A 17,698-nucleotide genomic window follows, 5' to 3' on the forward strand; every position below is an offset into this window, starting at 1 on the left:
AAGCCAGGCTAAGAGAATGGCAAAGTGGTATTCATGTAAGAGGAAATGGAACGGGAAAAGACAAGACTGGGAAAACATAGGACATCCTGGAGGTTGAAAGAAATTATCAATTTGCTCGAAATACAAAGCTATTTTAATAAAGGAAGTATAGAAAACAGTGGAAAGGTAGTTTGAAGTCAGATCATTAATGGACAATCGTGAACAGTCAGCCTTACAGGCAACAGAAAGTCATTAAAGGCTTTTCAAATGGGGAGTGACACGTCAGAACTGTACTTTTTAGAGAGACCAGTTAGGTAGGATGGATTATAAGAAAGTAAAAAGGCAAAGGCCAATGAAGAAGCGAATGCATTCATCCAGGCAGGATGTAACAAGAACCAAGGTGGTCATCACAGTAGAACTGTCACAGTTTCCTCTAAGCTTAAATCCAAAAATGGGAAAGCACTGAAGTCCGCAGAAGAGCCAAATAAGAAAAACAGACAGAAAATGTAAACAGAGAACGCTCTTTTTCTTTCTAACACCATCTTTATGATGAAATCCTTCCATTTCTTTCTTATAAGCGCAATAATCAGGTTTGGTATATCCTTCTTCGTAATGTTACCAGTGGGATGGCTCAATCCTCAGCACACTACATACTTTTTATCCTCTTACTTCCCTACTCTAGAATAGCTTCTTGCTTTTTTAACGAGCCCAAATTCCCCAAGATGAAGCAAAATATTAAAGCAAGTACATCAGGGGCATGGATCTATAACTCCCCCCCCAATTCCTAACTCTATAATCTTTGCAAACAGAGGCTGCTTCTACCTGCAAGGCCATACTAATAATCTTTAGGCCCCAAACTCTTCCAGACTATTCACATTATTTTCTTCCTTCTTAAACTGTACAATGCACTTAAAGTCACCATCACTCAATTCAAATGATCCGAGTACTCCCTAATTGTCAAATTATTATTTCTATTACCAACACAAGTAAAATTCCCTAGCATCATTCTTTTTGCTCACTAGGTTTATCAAGAGCTTGGTTAATAGTAAGCACTATAAGCACTGACTGACTGGGCTACAGTCGTCAAAAAAGACTGGGTGAGGTGGGCCTCCAAGTCCAAGTAAGATTTTGCTAAACAACGAAAAAGATGAGGAAATTCTAAATAAGAAATTGACACAACGAAAATATTGAGGAACGATTCAGGAGATGATCCACACAACTTGGATAAAACAAGAGGTACAAGTACAGCTTCTCAAGGAGAAAGCAACTGTGTACTGGTTTGTAATAAAGTATTAGATGCTACATTATGGGCTATACTGGAAAAGTGTTTCTTTTACATGTAGACAAATATAGATTTGTTATGGAATATACATTAGGGAATGGGAAATAAAATTTTGATTATAAAACACAAAAATAATGTGGCCCTCACCACCCCAAGTCCTTAACACTTTCCCATGCCCACAGAGCTTCTCAACTGAAAAAATTTTTTATAATTACTAAGGGAATCATAACTCAGATGAGTATAGGTATGACTGCCGCTCACTAACATTAATTGTATGTTAAGTCACTGCGCTGTTTTACACATATGCTCACGTAATATTCACAGTTACATTAAGGCAAGTACTGTTATTCTCATTTTATAGATGAGGAAAGTTGATGCCCAGAAGTTAATATGCCCAAGATTACACAACTACTAAGCTGAGGGGGTAGGATTTCAATTCAAGTATCTAACTCTGAAGTCCGTACTTTGAACTACTATACCGGGTAGTTTATGGCTACCCTTAATTGAAAGAACCCTAAATGCTAGACACTAGATTCAAATTTTAGTGTCTTTAGAGAAAAAGTCAACAAGAGATACCAGCTCCCTGGATATCTCCTATGAATGTTTTATTAAAATGCCAAGAGGGGCCTCTCAAGTGGTACAGGGGGGTGAAGTCTCAGCACTACGAAGCTACAGGCAGCCACTGCAGCACGAGTTGGATCCCCGGTCAGGGAGCTACCCACATGGCGCAGCAGACCTCTCCTGTCCTGCCCGCTGCTCCCCTCAGCAGTGTATTTCAGTCAGTCTGCCTGTTCTGCTCCCCCTCTGTCTCAAGTGAATCCTCTCACCCCCTCCCCCACATCTCTGGCCTACACTCCAGCTCTTGCATGCATAAATAAATAAATCTTTAAAAAAGTAAATAAAATGCCAAGAGGATTTAAGAAAGGCACTAAGTGCCTACAAGGATGACAAGGGCAAAGACAGACATCACTGTATAATCTGAGTATCCGTGGGGACTCCAGGGAACCTTCACACAGGCTGAGAAATAGGTGGAGTCAGGAAAGGCTTGCAACCATTAACAAACATCCAGGTTGAACAGTAAGAAAGGGTAGGATCCAATATAGCCCGCACAGCTACTTCAAGCATCCCATATCCAAAACCCATTCCCTACTCCTCAATACCAACTACAAAAGCAATTCCTGTCCTTGAATATTCCGCATGTGAGCAAATCTTAATCCCAATCATGAACACTGATTTCAATTATGGTAGAGCACTCATTTAAACATGACCTGATGCAAGACACGAATAACATACAACAGGAGTTTGTGGTCTAATGTTGGAGACACCAAGAATTATAGCCGTTTCATTAATGCCAAAGATAAGAAGATAGAACTAGGTGGAAAGGTAAGCCTAGTTGATAGAGAACTGAGTTTTGGCTTGAAGGGATCAAGGAAGACTTCCAGAAAGAGATGACATCTGCTGAATTTTGTAGGCTGAGGGTGGGGTGTCAGTAGGCAGAATGATAGGCACTTTCATTCCATCCTCAGTTCAGAACCACACAGTAATTCAAGCAGTAATAATCTTCCAACTGTTCTTTCTTCCTGTCTCAGCAAGCCTTCAATCTAGATTCCACTACCAAAATGATGAGAAAGGGAGGAGGAAGGAAGAGAAGAGGGAGCACGCATGTGAGTGACCATGTTGTGCTCTTGCTTAAAATCCTGTGTCTCCAGGGTAAGAATGAATCCAACTTTCCACACAGCTTGTATACGCCACCTGCCCTTTTGTCTGTTTTTTAATCTCTTTATCTACACCTCCCCCCCCCAATGCAGTCTCTTCTCTAATCTGTCCACACTTCAGACACTGGATCTTATTTACAGGTCCAGGCTCTTCCATGCCCTTGCACCATTTCTTATGCTGGTCTTTCCTTTTAAATGTTCATCATCAAGATTACATGCTTTTTCGAGTAGTCTCCATTGATTTCAGGTTGAGTTAAGGACTAGGGTTTTATCCTCACTCCCATGACACCCCAGACAACAGTTCATGATTTAATATAAACTTTCAGCTTTATTTGTCCCTTCCTTTCCTGAACTATACTTAAAAAAAAAAAATTATTTATTTATGCATACAAGAGCTGGGGTACAAGCCAGAGGTGCAGGGGCAGGGCGGGGGCGGGGGTGGGCGGGCGGGTGAGAGGATTCACCAGAGACAGAGTGGGGAACAGAACAGGCAGACTGACGAAAAACACTGCTGAGTGGAGCAGTGGGTGAGACAGGAGAGGTGTGCTGTGCCATGTGGGTTGTTCCCTGGCCGGCCGGGAATCAAACTCGTGCTGCAGAGGCTGCGGATTGCTTCACAGTGTGGTGCTTAACCCCTCGCACCACCAGGGAGGCCCTCCTGAACTACACCTCTTAAGAGGGGTGGTGGAGGGCCTCCCTGGTGGCACAGTGGATTGAGCACCACGCTGTGAAGCTGTCTGCAGCCTCTGCAGCGCGGGTTCGATCCCAGCCAGCCAGCTAGAATCCCACATGGCACGCCCGCTCTCCCCTCAACAGTGTATTTCTCTTCAGTCTGCCTGTTCTGTTCCCCTCTCTGTCTCTAGTGAATCCTCTTACCCCCCCCCCCACTGCTGGCCCATACCCCAGCTCTTGTATGCATAAATAAATCTTTTTTTTTTTTTTTTAAAATAGAAGTATAGATGGTGGTTTGTTTTGTCTCTATTCTTTCCACGCCTGCCTTCCATGTGCTTGGCTCATAACATGAGCCTTCTAAGTTGAATGCATCTGAAGGAGATCAAGCATGATGTTCATGGGAATGGCTGTTCATAAAGTGACAACAACCTGACAAGGAGACATCAGCTGGGTCTATGACGGAGTTCACCTACCTCACGTTCCAATTATTTACATTTCCAAGCACCTGGCCTCAAGGACAGTACTTTTTAATTGTACTTTTAAACTACTAAATTTGGTTACAGAAGTCTTTTGAAGGCAATAGCTAACAAAACGTTAAATGCAATTACCCAAACTTACACCCAGTAACTTCACTTCTAGGAACCTAGCCAACAGAAATATTCTCAGACACACAATTCTTACTTACATTGAAGAACTGTTTAAGACCAAAAAAAAAAAAAAAAAAAAAAGAAGAAAAGAAAAAAGAAACCTCTAAACTTAGACATGCTAGGGTACTGTGCAGCTTAAAGAGAGAGAGAGAACTGTATTGTACGTTGATGTGAAAAACATCTGATATATAACCAAGTTGGGGGGGGGGGAAGCCACATAACAAACACAACTCCATTTCTGTTCAAAAATACACAAACAGAAAGTTATTCTGAAAGATGACTACGTATCAAATAATTGATGTGTATTTATCGTATTTCTACACTATCACTGAATTCAAATTTCCTACCAGCCTAGCCTACAAAAGGCAAAGAAAGGAAAAATATATCTTTATCTTTTTCTAAGAAGCTCCATTAATAAAATATATCAGGACAATCCTAAATTGGAAATTTCTTGAAGGGTCCAAGCAATTCTAAAAGCAGGTAGGTTATTTGGGGGTACGGAGTAGGATTGCCTTGGTTAAATTCCAGGGATCTCACTGAAATCTATCTTATTCCTTTACTGAATTAGCGATTAAAAAATTTAACTTTTCCAATGCCAGAGAAGGGCCTCCCTGGTGGCGCAGCGGTTGAGCACTGGGCTGCGAAGCTGCCCGCGGCCTCTGCGGCGCCGGTTCAATCCCCGGCTGCTCCCCGGCCACCAGAGGAGGGTCCCACATGGCGCGCAGACCTCTCCTGCCGCCCGCTGCTCCCCTCAGCAGTGTACTTCGGTCCTTCTGCCTGCTCTGCTCCCCGCTCTGGCTCTGGTGAATTCTCTCACCCTCCAGCGCTTCTGACTGTACCCAGTGCATGTGTAAACAAAACAAACAAACAAATAAAAATCATAAATAAAAAAAAAAATACATGCCTCTTAAAAAAAAAAAAAAAAAAGTTAATACTAACACCTTTCTTTCATTCCCTTGGGGAGGCCAAAGCAAAAAGTGAAAGATAAGCAGTAAATCAGTAACTTGAAAAAAAAGTCCAATTTTTTGGATACATGCTTAAGGTCTTCAAATACTTTCAGCTCTCCATGGCACTATGCGGACAGTTAATGAAACTCCTTGACAGTTCAACTTATCAAACTAGTATTTCTATAAAGCCTCTATACCAGCATCTAAAGAAACTAAATGAATTTGGTTTTTGCCTGTATTCTCTGGTGGAAGTGTTAATCTGCAGTCACAAAGGCCAAATAGTAAGTAGCAAGAGAAAGCTTTTATCAGTTTTTTAGCAAATTGGTTTAACATTCATTTTTTTTAATCCCCCCTACACCCCACCCCCACTCCCACTGAATTTAACCAGGTTTGGCCTTAAGCTGCTCCCTTCTTAAAAAGAAATGAAAGGTAAGGAACGCCATTGAGTTTGATGCCACTCAAGCAACTTTTTCCAAACAAAGGCAGAATCTGCTGTGCTTAAAATTCAGTATGAGATCTCATTTGAGAGTCCCGGTTCAAGTAACAAGAACCAGAGTTTTTGATAACATTTAGATAAAAACTGCACTGAATTTACCTCCATCTTACATTTTCTGACTCTCAGAAAGTTTGGGGAGAAATTGTAATTCTAAAATAACTCAGAACTAAAGTGGGAAAAGGGGCACGTTTGCATTCAACAACAACAAAGTTTCTAGCTAAATAATTCCCTGGTAGACTAGGGCATTCAAATGTTAAAATTATATGGAGCTGGCCTAAAATCTCAGAAAAGGAAGGCTTGCCAAAGATAAAGTTTATGCTGCATTTCTCCATTAGGTAGATACCACTACCCAAAGGAGAAACAAGAATTTAAAAGGTTTCCACTATAAAAGACTTCCTGACATAAAGGTTTATTAAAATCTTCATACATAATCGTTAATATTTCCTTTCAGACTTATTTTATATTCACTAACGAGTTGAGCACTCTATTTTGAAGTTGGTTTCCCCATACGCTGCTGAGTTTTAACTTTACCTTTATCCTATCAAAAACATGAAAAACCTGGGGCCTCCCTGGTGGCACAAGGGGTTAAGACACAACCTATGAAGCTATCCACAGCCACTGCAGCACGAGTTCGATCGATCGTGGCCAGGGAGCTATCCACATGGCACAGCAGACCTCTCCTGACTCACCTACCACTTCCCTTAGCAATGTATTTCAGCCTCCCGTTCTGCTCCCCACTTTGTCTCTTGTGAATCCTCTCACTCTACACCTCTGGCCTGTACCCCATTTCTTGTATGCATAAATAAATCTTAAAAAAAAAAATGAAAAATCTTATTTCAGTCTTTTTTGGTAACTCAAACCTACTGGCTTCTTTTCTCATACACATTTTACCCTACATTCTACAACAGGCACATAGCATCAGGTAAGAACAAATAATAGCAAAATTGTAACTAATAGTAACCTCTCCAACCTAAGAGACTGGTTTCCTATTCTCCCCTCAACCTGCAGTGAAACCCAAGGAGACCACTTACCTCCTACTTCTTGTGGCCTTCAAATGTTGGCGACTTCCAGTACAGTGGGCTATTTGTCTTTTCTAAACGTTATCGTAATTTACTGAGTTTTGAGCTCATATTTCAAGGATTGGGAAGTATAAGTACTGAGGAAAGTGCCTTATTTTGTGTTTAGAATTTTTACACTCCGGCAGGAATTTTTTTGCATAACTTTTAGTATGCCCAGAGGCTAATTTACAATTTTTTAGAAGAGAAACTATAATTTAAATGTACACCTTTGAAGCAACATGAAGACTCAAAACCAAGAGGCCTCCCTGGTGGTGCAGGGGTTAAAGCCTCAGCACCATCAAGCATGAGTTCCATCCCTGGCCAGCATACCTTTCCTGTCTCACCCTGCTGCACCCCTCAGCAGTGTATTTCAGTAGATCTGCCTGTTCTGCTCCCCACTGTCTCTGGTGAATCTTCTTACCCCCACCCTTCTGGCCAACACCCCAGTTCTCATATACATAAAAAAAATCTTTAAAAAAAAACAAAACTAAACAAAACTAAAATCATGTGAGAAATAGGCTATTAAAAAAAAAAAACTAGTAATAAGTAAGTATATATAAAAAAAAAGACTCAAAAACCAGTCTTAACAGAGATTTACAAGAAAGAGTTAAAAGTCCTATTTCAGGGCAAGGGCATGGTCCAAGTACTCTGCTCTTGATACAGAAGGCAGACCAGCAGACCAGGTGTTTGGGGCCATTTTATTTGTGACACCTGCACTACAGTTCTTTAAAAAGTGACCATGTAAGAGTTCTAACATAAAATATTTCCTGAGGCCTAAAATAATCTAACCCATCATGGGAGAAACTTACTTAAAACAGAGAAAAAGGGCAAGGAAAAGCTAAATAAACCACTCAATGAGATTTGCTCTGGGGCAATCAACCAAAGACCACATACTTAGTCTATACTGCTCTTCCTTATCAACTTCAAGGAAATGGAGAGAGCCCTTGGGGGGGGGAATTAATTTTTAAAAAAATCTCTCCAGGAAGGAAGCCCTTACACCAAGCCCCCCCCCCAAGCCAAATATAAAAGTAATCATTGCTCTTTAAAATGCAAAATTTTCAATGACTATTGTTCAGAAAATCCAGTATAGATTACTATATTTTCGTAACATTTAAAGTTTACTTTTTTTAGTATAACAAGCTCTGCTCACAAAAATTCCTAACTAGAACCACTCAACAGTAAAATACTTCTCAAACCAGCACCACCAACCATAATGGCTTGGGATTTACAGATTACATGAGTCAGGTTATATCAAACATAACAAATCTAAAACTTGTCATTCACTTTAAAATACAATTAAAATCTGTGGTCAACCCAATAAAATCCAGAGATTGAGACACTGGTTACAGTGTAACATTACTGGAGATGAATGAGTATTGGCAGTGTTTGAAGGAAAAAAAAAAAAAAGGAGTAAAGTTATTTTCCTTCTCACCTTGATAAAAGTGCACAAGTGAACTAAGGCTTACTCATTTTCTAGCTTCCAGAATTTTCCTGAACAAAATGACAAGTCACCTAACAATCAAACAGTGCTCTGCAGGTTTAAGCATAGAAAACAACAAAAGTGTAGGCAGGAAGAAAGAGAAATCAGACAAAAATTTAACATTTCACTTTAGTAAAGCACAAAGTCAAATACATAATGTTCTGAAAAGTCCTTCAGAAAAGATGCAGAAACACTTCTAGATACGTCAATAGATTCATATAGATCAAAGGACCAAAAATCCCACCTACCTCAAGTCGTCTATCCATACTTAATTTATCACTCTTAACTATTTACTCACTCAAATACTCATTTTGTTCATACTAAAAGAGGCAAGACTGCCATCTTCACCATAATACAGACGTTGAAAATCTTTGTGACATCTAATGTTTCCTCCTCCAAATAGTACACACTTGAGAAGTAAAAAGTTAACCACCCCGAATCATGAGATCAAGAAAAATACATCAAATATGTTAAAGGTCAAAGGAAGTCCGAACTTTGGATAAACCTAGTGGAAATCCAAATCAGAATTCCACGACTGAGGGTAGTTATCTCACATTTATAATACAGTTCTTAAATTCCCAAGTGATGAGCATTTTTACCTTTCCTTATTTTTAGAACTACACATCACACTGCACATCACATGACATGATGTAACTGTTAGCAAAGAAAATGGCCCAAACCACTGAAAATATACATGGTAAGAAGAAACAAATCAATGTATACTTAAGCATTACTACATTTCACATTATTTAAAAAAAAAAAAAAAAGGTCTAACTCACAACAGATTTTTTTCTAATTGGAATAGCTAGTAGCCTCTGTAGAAACAACCAAAAAATGTACTTGGTGTTTTATAAAATAGTTTACCCATTATGGGGAAAATTGATATGAAGAAAGATACTAGCGCAACAGTCTTCCTAAGCTACAAGGTTAAAACCAAAAATCTGGATCAGAAACACTAATGAAATTCCTTGAGGTAGAAAACAGTTATTACTCAAAAAATAGTTTTGACTGACGGCGTCTGCAAATTGGACAGAGAGTATGTTAGAAAAGGAACCAAGGCTACTCTACTGGGGGAAGGCAGGTGGAGGGGGGAACACACCCACTTAAGTCTTCGTAAACAGCTGTACTTCAAATGACCCCAAAAAGCAGGTAACAGAAATTACATACAATTCCGTGAAACGGAAAACGTATTCCAAGGTACTGCTTTCCATACTTGAAAGTGCTTTTGCGACGAAGTTCAGTAACAATCTATATCACGATTATGCAAGGCTAAGATTATGTAATTTTATCGTTTATAATGAATGTTCTCCGACTATAAAACTAAAACGTTTTGATATCTCCAATGGGGAGGGGGAATTTCCTCTGGGCTACAATTTAAAAATATAAACACACACCCCAAAACAAACAAAAAAAAAAACAATGATTGCTAGCCACGTGACAAAGGCGCTGGCAACACCAGGATTGTGAATGGAGAGAGGGAAGCCGGACTGGAGGACTCGGGAGATTTCTCCGAACTTTGGGGACCACGGGATTCGGGTCCATACACCCTTGAGGTACCAAACTCCGGCCCTACGAGTTGTATTTTTAACGCTCAAAAGTACAATTTTATTAATAGGTCACTAAAAATGCCCCAGTGACCTCCAGAATAAACGGGGGAAAAAACGGAGGTGGAGGAAAGAGAGCAATTTAAAGTGGCGCCATCATGTCACCCCTTCTGCCCTAAGGCAATCAATAAGCAATAGTTAAGTAACGTGTTTCCTAAAAAAAAAAAAAAACAAACAAACAACTCAGTAATCTCGACAATAGAAAACAAAAGGATTTTTTAAGTAAAACAGGAGCGCAGCGTTGCTTATCGCACGTAAAACAATCAAACTATTTGCTGAAAATCAAAAGACCGTCAGCCGGAAAACAGGCCCCCAAACTCACTTAAAAGCAAATAAATGCCTCTTCCTCTTTAGTTTTGAAAAAAAATTACAAAAAAACACGTCCGCCCGAAGGAGACTAGATCTGAAACGTAAGTGACCCCGATTTACAGGCAGGAGAAATGATAAATAAAGGCGGCGCGGGGCCGTGGCGGCCGCGGGCGGGCTGCTCGCGGGACCGCGCGGCCCGGGCGCGGGGAGCGGCCTCTCGCCGAGAACTTCCCGGGGAGAGTTTGCTCCGGCCCCGCGCGAGGCGGACGCAGTCCGAGGCCGGGAGCGGCGCCGCGGAGGCCGGCCGCGGGCGGCGGGCGGCGGGCGGGCGGGCGGGCGGGTGCGGACGGGGCCGGGGCCGGGCCCCCGCCCTCGGCGCCGCCAGCCCGGCCGCGGCGGGGCCGCCCGGAGAGGCCATTTAAAGTTGCGGAGGCAGCGCCCGCGCCCGCGCCCGGCCCTCGCAGTCCCGACTAACAAAGAGAGGAGGCCGGGGCCGGGCGCGGGCGCGGAGAAAGGGCAGCGAGGAGGAAGAGCACGGCACCTACCACGTGATGGAGGAGCGCAGCCCGGGCGGCTTCGGCCCCACAAAATGGGCGCAGTTTGCAAACAGCCCCCGGCCTGGGCGCCGCGGGCGGCGGGCGGCGGGGACGGCGGGGCGCGCGGCGGCGGCTCGGGCCGGGCCCGCCGCTCTCCTCCCCCGGCGCCCGGAGCCGCCCCGACTTTCCGGGCGGGGGGGCGAGGCGGAGGGGGAGGGGAGGCGGGGAGCGGCCGCTTCTCCGCTCGCGCGGGCCCTTCCGCGGCCCCTCGGCTCCGGCGGGGCCCGGGCACGGCCGGGAGCGCAGCCCGGCCCCGAGGACGGCGGGCGGGGGCCGAGGGTGCAGCCGCCCCCCCGCCCCGCACAAACAAGCGCCGCCGTCTGCACCCGCGCCCGCGCCCCGGCCGCCGCCCCGGCGCCCCTTCCCGGCCGGGGAGCGCACCCCGGCCGCCCCCCGCCCCGCCGCGGCGAGACGAGTCGGCTTCGCGACGGCGCTCGGTCCTCCCGCCGGCTCGGCGAGCGGTGGCGGCGGTGGCGGCGGCACTGGGAAAATGGCGGCCGAGCTCCTTTTCCCTCCCCCCCTTTAATCTGAAGCGGAGGGAGAATGGAGCGAGCGAGCGAGCGGGCGAGCGCCGGGGACACGGGGAGGAGGGACAGCAGCGCCTCCGCCGGCTGCGGCTGCGGCGGCGAGGGCCGCTCCGCCCCGGCGCGCCGCCAGGGGGCGCCCGCCGCGCCGCCCCCGCGAGCCGCCGGGAGGCGCGGCCGCCGCCGCCTCAGTCATGGCTCCTCGCGGCGGCCGCGGCGCCTCCGCCTCCGTCGCGGAGGCCGCGGCCCGAGCCCAGCCGCCCCCGGACCGCGGCGCCGGCGCTGCCGAGGCGGGCGCGGGCCTGCTCCGGCCGAGGCGAGGCTGACCTGAGGCGCTGGCGCCGTCACGCTCCCTCCGCGCGGGCTGCGGCCGCGCCGGCCGTGAGGGGCGGCGGGCGGCGGGCGCGGCGAGAGGACGGGGCGAGGGCTGTGTGCATGTGTCGTACGCGCGCCAACGCCGCCGGCGCCACACTACCCCGGCGCTGGGCGCGCGCCCCGGGCGGGAAACCCCCGGCCCGCGAGGCGCCGCCCGGCGCCCTTTGTCCTGGCAGCGCGCACCGCACACTGCAGCACGCCCGGGCACTGGCCCCGGCGCCGCGCTCCGCAGCCGCGGGCGGGGAGGGGAGGCGCTCGCCGCCACTGCGCAGGCGCGGCCCGCGCGGCGCCCGCCCGGGAAGGGGCAGCCCAGAGCGAAAGGGGAAGGGACGGCCGCCCGCGCCTGGCCCGCTGGGAACTGTAGTTCGCACAGGAAGCGCGCGGCTTGTTTTGGGTGTCATGGTTTGGCAGATCCGCCGAAACAGGCGAATGGCATTACACAACGAGTATTTATGCTTCCTGTCGCCGCCAGAAGGAAGTTCACCGCTACGCGACAAGTTTAACAAAGAATTCCACAGAAAACCAAATCCCACAACCAAAAGCAAACCTCTCTCTTTCCTACCAGAGCTGACTTATAATTTCTCATGACCAGTTTGTCAGTACAGTATTTTATACCTTTCCCCAAAACAGGGCGTTAAAATAACGGAAACTTTCTCAGATTAAGAAAATTCAGCAGTGTCCCATTTACACAAGTTAGAGTCCCAGCATCCTTTAAAACTAAAATAAAAGTTGCCAAGAGATGGATTCAGTGCATCAGAATTTAAAAGAGGAAATTTGGGATTCATCAAAATGTTACTTTATATGGCTATAAGGAGAACTTCTTCCGACGATTAAACAATCAAAATCAATAGATGAAAAGGGTGTGCTCTACTAACGAAAAAAAGATGAGAAATACTGTTTTGTGGCTCACCAGAACCAATATCCGGTAGTAGACATCACTTCTGCTAGTCAAAAACACAACCTCGCAGTTTTTAGTCTTCCCATAGAGCTACACTAACTCATCTCCGACAGCATCTTGTACCTATATATCTGTGAGTTTCCATTTGTACTCTTAAAATCACAGTCTCATAGTCATGGTTCTCAAATATCAAAAGGAGGCAGCTAAGAAAATCATAGGTTCAAATAACACAAAGAATAAATCACTAAATGTATGCATTTTTGTATACACATCCAAAAGAGAGCCTGCTCTTCCCTTTTTAATCTATAAGTCGGAGAAGAAAATTCAACTGATTTTAAAATGTACACACATATAAACAGTAATTCCACAAAATACGGCACAGTTCAGGACCAATAGATGGCGACCTAGAGCCCTATTCTGAGGATTCTGAAATCTAAATGAGGAGAATGAAAACACCAAATAAGGCAAAGCCCTCTGCAGTGTATACTTAAATATTATGTTCAAAGACACCCACCACAAAATAATTAATCTTATTACTGCTTCAACTCTTAAAACTCAACTGCCAGCTTTAATTAGGCCCCCAAGTAGCCAAAATTATGAAATACATTTTTTATTGTGTTAAGAGAAAGGTATAAATGCTCATTTTAAAAGATTCTGAGGAAAAATAAATTCCAACTTTCCCTTTCTCTCACTGGTAGCCCAAGAGTCAGGAATTTGCAGGGTTTATGGTACTTAAGTCAGTGAACTTGTTTTACATTGTTATCTCAGATGTCTTTTTTGCCTCAGCACAATTTTTACAAATAAGGACATTCAAAGGTAAACCACTTAGGGAAACACATTTTCTTAAAGTTTCCCTCAGAACACAGTGAATGTCAAGACTGACTAAAAACACACACACACACACACACTCACTTTTCAAGTCACTTTTGGAATAGTTGTGCTTGACTCAAACTGCTACAGTTACCTTACAGTCCACCTAAATATGCCGCCAACATCAAACAGGGTAGAACCTTGGTCCTTGGTGACAGCAATAAGTCATTATATCAAACAATCCTGACATGTACAAGACTTATGGACTTTCAGGTACATGAGAACAATTTCACAACATATATCTCATTATTGTTTGAGCCAATCTGAATCAGGTTTCCTACACCTAAAGTAGAAAAAATACTGATTAATTTCTCATATTTTAGAGTACTTATTATATGATTATTTATATTGTTCTATTTCATATAACATTATTCTCAGAAGAGCCCTTCCCTCCTATACACAGTTCTGTTCCCATCCATGTCTACATGTGTTCTTTCTGCCTAGAAAAAGGACAATTTCTCAATATCTGTCCTTGTTCATTCTTCTCCCCCAGCTCACTACCAACTTATTGTTCCTTCAAGGTATATTCCACCACACTATTCAATGACTTATTTCAACAAAAGGAAGGTAATTGGCACTATATTGCCCTGGTCTTTAGTTAAGTACTCCTGTAATTCCTCTGAGGTCATTTTCACATACCATTCTTTACTCCTGAAGCCAGCCCAAAAACCCTTAAAGGTGGGAACCATGTTTATCCCAGCTTCAAAGTTATTACTCTCACCTATACAACAAACATTCCAGAACAATATTCTCTAACTTCCCCACCATATCTCTTCTAACAATATGTAACAGAAATACCTAAGCAAAATATTTTAAATTTATTTTTTATTTTTTCATTTATGCATACAAGTAACTGGGATATAGGCCAGAGGTGTGGGGGCATGAGAGGATTCACCAGAGACAGAGTGGGAAGCAGAACAGGTGCATCTACTGAAATACACTGCTGAGGGGAGCAGGAGGTCTGCTGCGCAGGAATCGAACTCATGCAGCGGTACCTGACAATAGCTTGATAGCGCTGAGACTTTAATCCCTGCGCCACCAATCACAAATTCGATACCTCATATATTCAAACTAATCTCAAAAGAACAAAGGATAATCTTTGTTTTGCACTTAATTATATTAACTCAGGACAAAGTCCTAAAACCTAAACCATTTAGTGTTAAAAGGACAGGGATCCAGTTTTTGTTATTTCATTCATCCCAGGGACCTAGTTCAGAGCCTTGCAAAAGGAGGTCTTTCATAAGAATTTGCTAGACAAACAAGAACTGTATGGTAATTAACACCATGGGATCCAGGGTAGCCCTAGATTTTATCCTGCCCCCATCACTTAAAGCTGTGTTATTTTGGGCAAAATATATAACCTATGTCTCAGTTTCTGTTCTGTAAAGGGAGATAATATGCCTACCTCTTGAGTTTGGCTATTATTACTATTAATTAAGCTGTTTTTCAAAAAGTTCAATAACTGAAAGGTTAAAATGCAAGATAAGTAGAAGTCAATAAACACCTCTCCCCTAAACTCAAACCTCAAATCCCTATCTACAGACTCCAATCATGTTTTCATTTATAAGCCCAGATAAGGCTATAGGTAAAAATCCTTTGAGCTCCCTGAAACATATTCTAATTCTGAAAAGATATCATAAATCCAAAGTTGCATTAAAAAAACACCTAACAGGGCCTCCCCCGTGGCACAGTGGTTGAGCACTGGGCTGCGAAGCTGCCCTCAGCCTCTGCAGCGCCATCCGCCTCGAGGGTCCCATCTGCTGTGCCCGCTGCTGCCCTCAGCAGTGTATTTCATCAGTCTGCCTGTTCGGCTCTCCGCTCTGGCTCTGGTGAATTCTATCCTTCTCCCGCGCTTCTGACTGTACCCAGTGCTTGTATAAATAAATAAATAAATCTTTAAAAAAAAAAAAAAAAAACTAACAAAAATTTAGTGAGTGCCTATTTAGATCAAAACCCTGATCTAGGGCCTCCCCGGTGGCGCAGCGGTTGAGCGCTGGGTTGCGAAGCTGCCCGCACCTCTGCGGCGCCGGTTCGATCCCCGGCTGCTCCCCGGCCACCGGAGGAGGGTCCCACATGGTGCGCAGACCTCTCCTGCCGCCCGCTGCTCCCCTCAGCAGTGTACTTCAGTCCTTCTGCCTGCTCTGCTCCCCGCTCTGGCTCTGGTGAATTCTCTCACCCTCCGCGCTTCTGACTGTACCCAGTCCTTGTATAAATAAATAAATAAATAAATAAAAAATAATAAAATCTTTAAAAAAAAAAAAAAAACCCTGATCTAGATTATCACAGAAATGAACACATCAATTTACTTAAGACAATATTATAAGTATATCATGGAACATCTTAAACTGAAATTGATTTATGTTCTAATGTTAATATTTAACCAGCTAAATAGTAAACAGAAGGTAGAATAAGCTGAACCAAAGTTAAGGAATTTAAATCAATGGATTTTGAATGTAGAAGGAATATGGAAGGCCATCAAGTTCAAACACCACATTTTATTTAGTGGCAAAATCAGACAAAGAGAAAACAGTTGGACTGCATGGGACCTACAAAGTGGAAGGACATGCTGGGATCAGGGTGCCAGCCTCTGGTTCTCACTTTTTCCACTACATCACCTGCCTTCCGACAGAGGCATACTTACTCACCTGGCCTGGAAGAATTGTAAACAAGATAAAGATACTAAACCAACACTATTTCAGATTTGGACAAATGAAAGTAAAAGAAAATGTTCCCACTTGTTACAATGACTATAAAGCTCAGAAATCAAGATATCTTCTCATTAAATGAAAGTCACAACTGATTCAAAGTATATATTCTTATGTACTAAATCTCACAGTACCAAACTATCCGTAAAGTTAAACAGCTTAAGGCATTTGAAAAACTTGTAAATGGCAAAGTATTATAAGAATGCATGGCATTTCTTAGTTTCAATCCCACCTAAAAACAAGATAATTTCCTTCCTCATACTATAGACACAGACTTCAGGATTTACATAAAGATACTATCTTACCACTTTCTCAACTCAGAAGTGATCCAGTAACTCATTGAGAAGAAAAACGAATCTTACAGCCTCATGATCTGTTTGTAATGACAATAACTAATGTTACAGTTTAATCCTAAAAGCACTCCTAGATCTATAAATAATTTGGGGAAAAATTCAGAAAATAGCATTAAAACCCAACTAAATACAACTGTATCTCTTAAAGAAACAAATCATGACTTACATTAAGATCTAACATCTAAGGTTAATGGTATTTTCTTTTGCAGTTCTAGATTCCAAAGTAGCTACAGTACTTACAGTATTAGTAGTATTGACTTCAAATGCATACTTTAAATGAAATTTTAATAAAGTTTCTCAAGGATTTTTTAGGTGAGATTCCAGTGAATTCTAATACTTTGAATTTATTATAGAACATTTTAAAATTCTCAAGTAATAATAAACAAAAAAATTTTATTGACCAAATATAACAAGAGAAGGATGTTCCAAGATTATACTGATTTTGCAGATCAGACAATGTCTAAAGAAGCAATCTGCCCAGCACCTAAACACTATCATCTAGTAAACTTGTCTATCAGAATTTGCCCAAAATTTACCAAGAAACTACTTGGCTTCTTCCCCAAATGAAATGTAAATGTGCAGGACAACTTCAAGACAGCTAGGAACAGCCAAGTGTGGGTGACCTGGTAAAGAGCTAGAGGGCTGAAAATTATTCAAAGAGAAAAGGCACAAATGCAAAAGGCAATTAAAAAAACCTTTTTCTAAGTCAGTAACTGAAATTCAGCTAAGATGCAACTTTTAAAACCTTACCCTGATAGCACAGCACACCTAGGGATTTTGGAGATAGCATATCTGTTATCTCCAATGCAGAAGCACACCATTCTTGCAAAGAAACAGGACTTTTTAATCCACTAATTCCTGGATTTTTGAACTGGATTCTCATATACATTTTAGATCATATAGCTATGGTCTAGGGAGTAACTGAAGTAGATTTGTTGCTGGAGTGTCAGTTTAATCAAGATTACGGTAAAATCAGATATACTTTCAATATAATAAGCAAACTGCAAAATACTCATCTTTTCAAGAGAACGGAGTTGTCAGAAAAATACCCTTTTTGTGGCAAGCTACTCTGAACAACTCCAGACCCTAAGAATACTATAAAGGAAAAGTTGGAGAAGCACTGCTTTAGATCATTTATGAATAAATGTGCATGCCACATAAACCCTGAACAGAGTCCTTTAGTGTATA

At 43.2% G+C, this 17,698-nt stretch overlaps 1 protein-coding gene across 6 annotated transcripts in view; it reads right to left on the reverse strand.

The window, feature by feature from the left end:
* KANSL1 (KAT8 regulatory NSL complex subunit 1) overlaps nt 1–17,698 on the reverse strand; it is a 151,883-nt gene that overhangs the window by 111,811 nt on the left and 22,374 nt on the right. For 2 of the 6 annotated variants that reach the window (XM_037492303.2, XM_037492302.2), the window contains exon 1: nt 10,735–11,331. The exons of the other annotated variants lie outside the window; for them this stretch is intronic. The gene's annotated coding sequence lies outside the window, so the exon portion shown is untranslated. Of the gene's footprint in view, nt 1–10,734; nt 11,332–17,698 lie in introns of those variants that run through there. 6 annotated transcript variants of the gene reach the window in all.

The sequence above is a fragment of the Talpa occidentalis genome, unplaced genomic scaffold (genome assembly GCF_014898055.3).
Source record: "Talpa occidentalis isolate TD23 unplaced genomic scaffold, MPIMG_talOcc4v2.1 talOcc4.7, whole genome shotgun sequence".
NCBI classification, from domain to species: domain Eukaryota; kingdom Metazoa; phylum Chordata; class Mammalia; order Eulipotyphla; family Talpidae; genus Talpa; species Talpa occidentalis.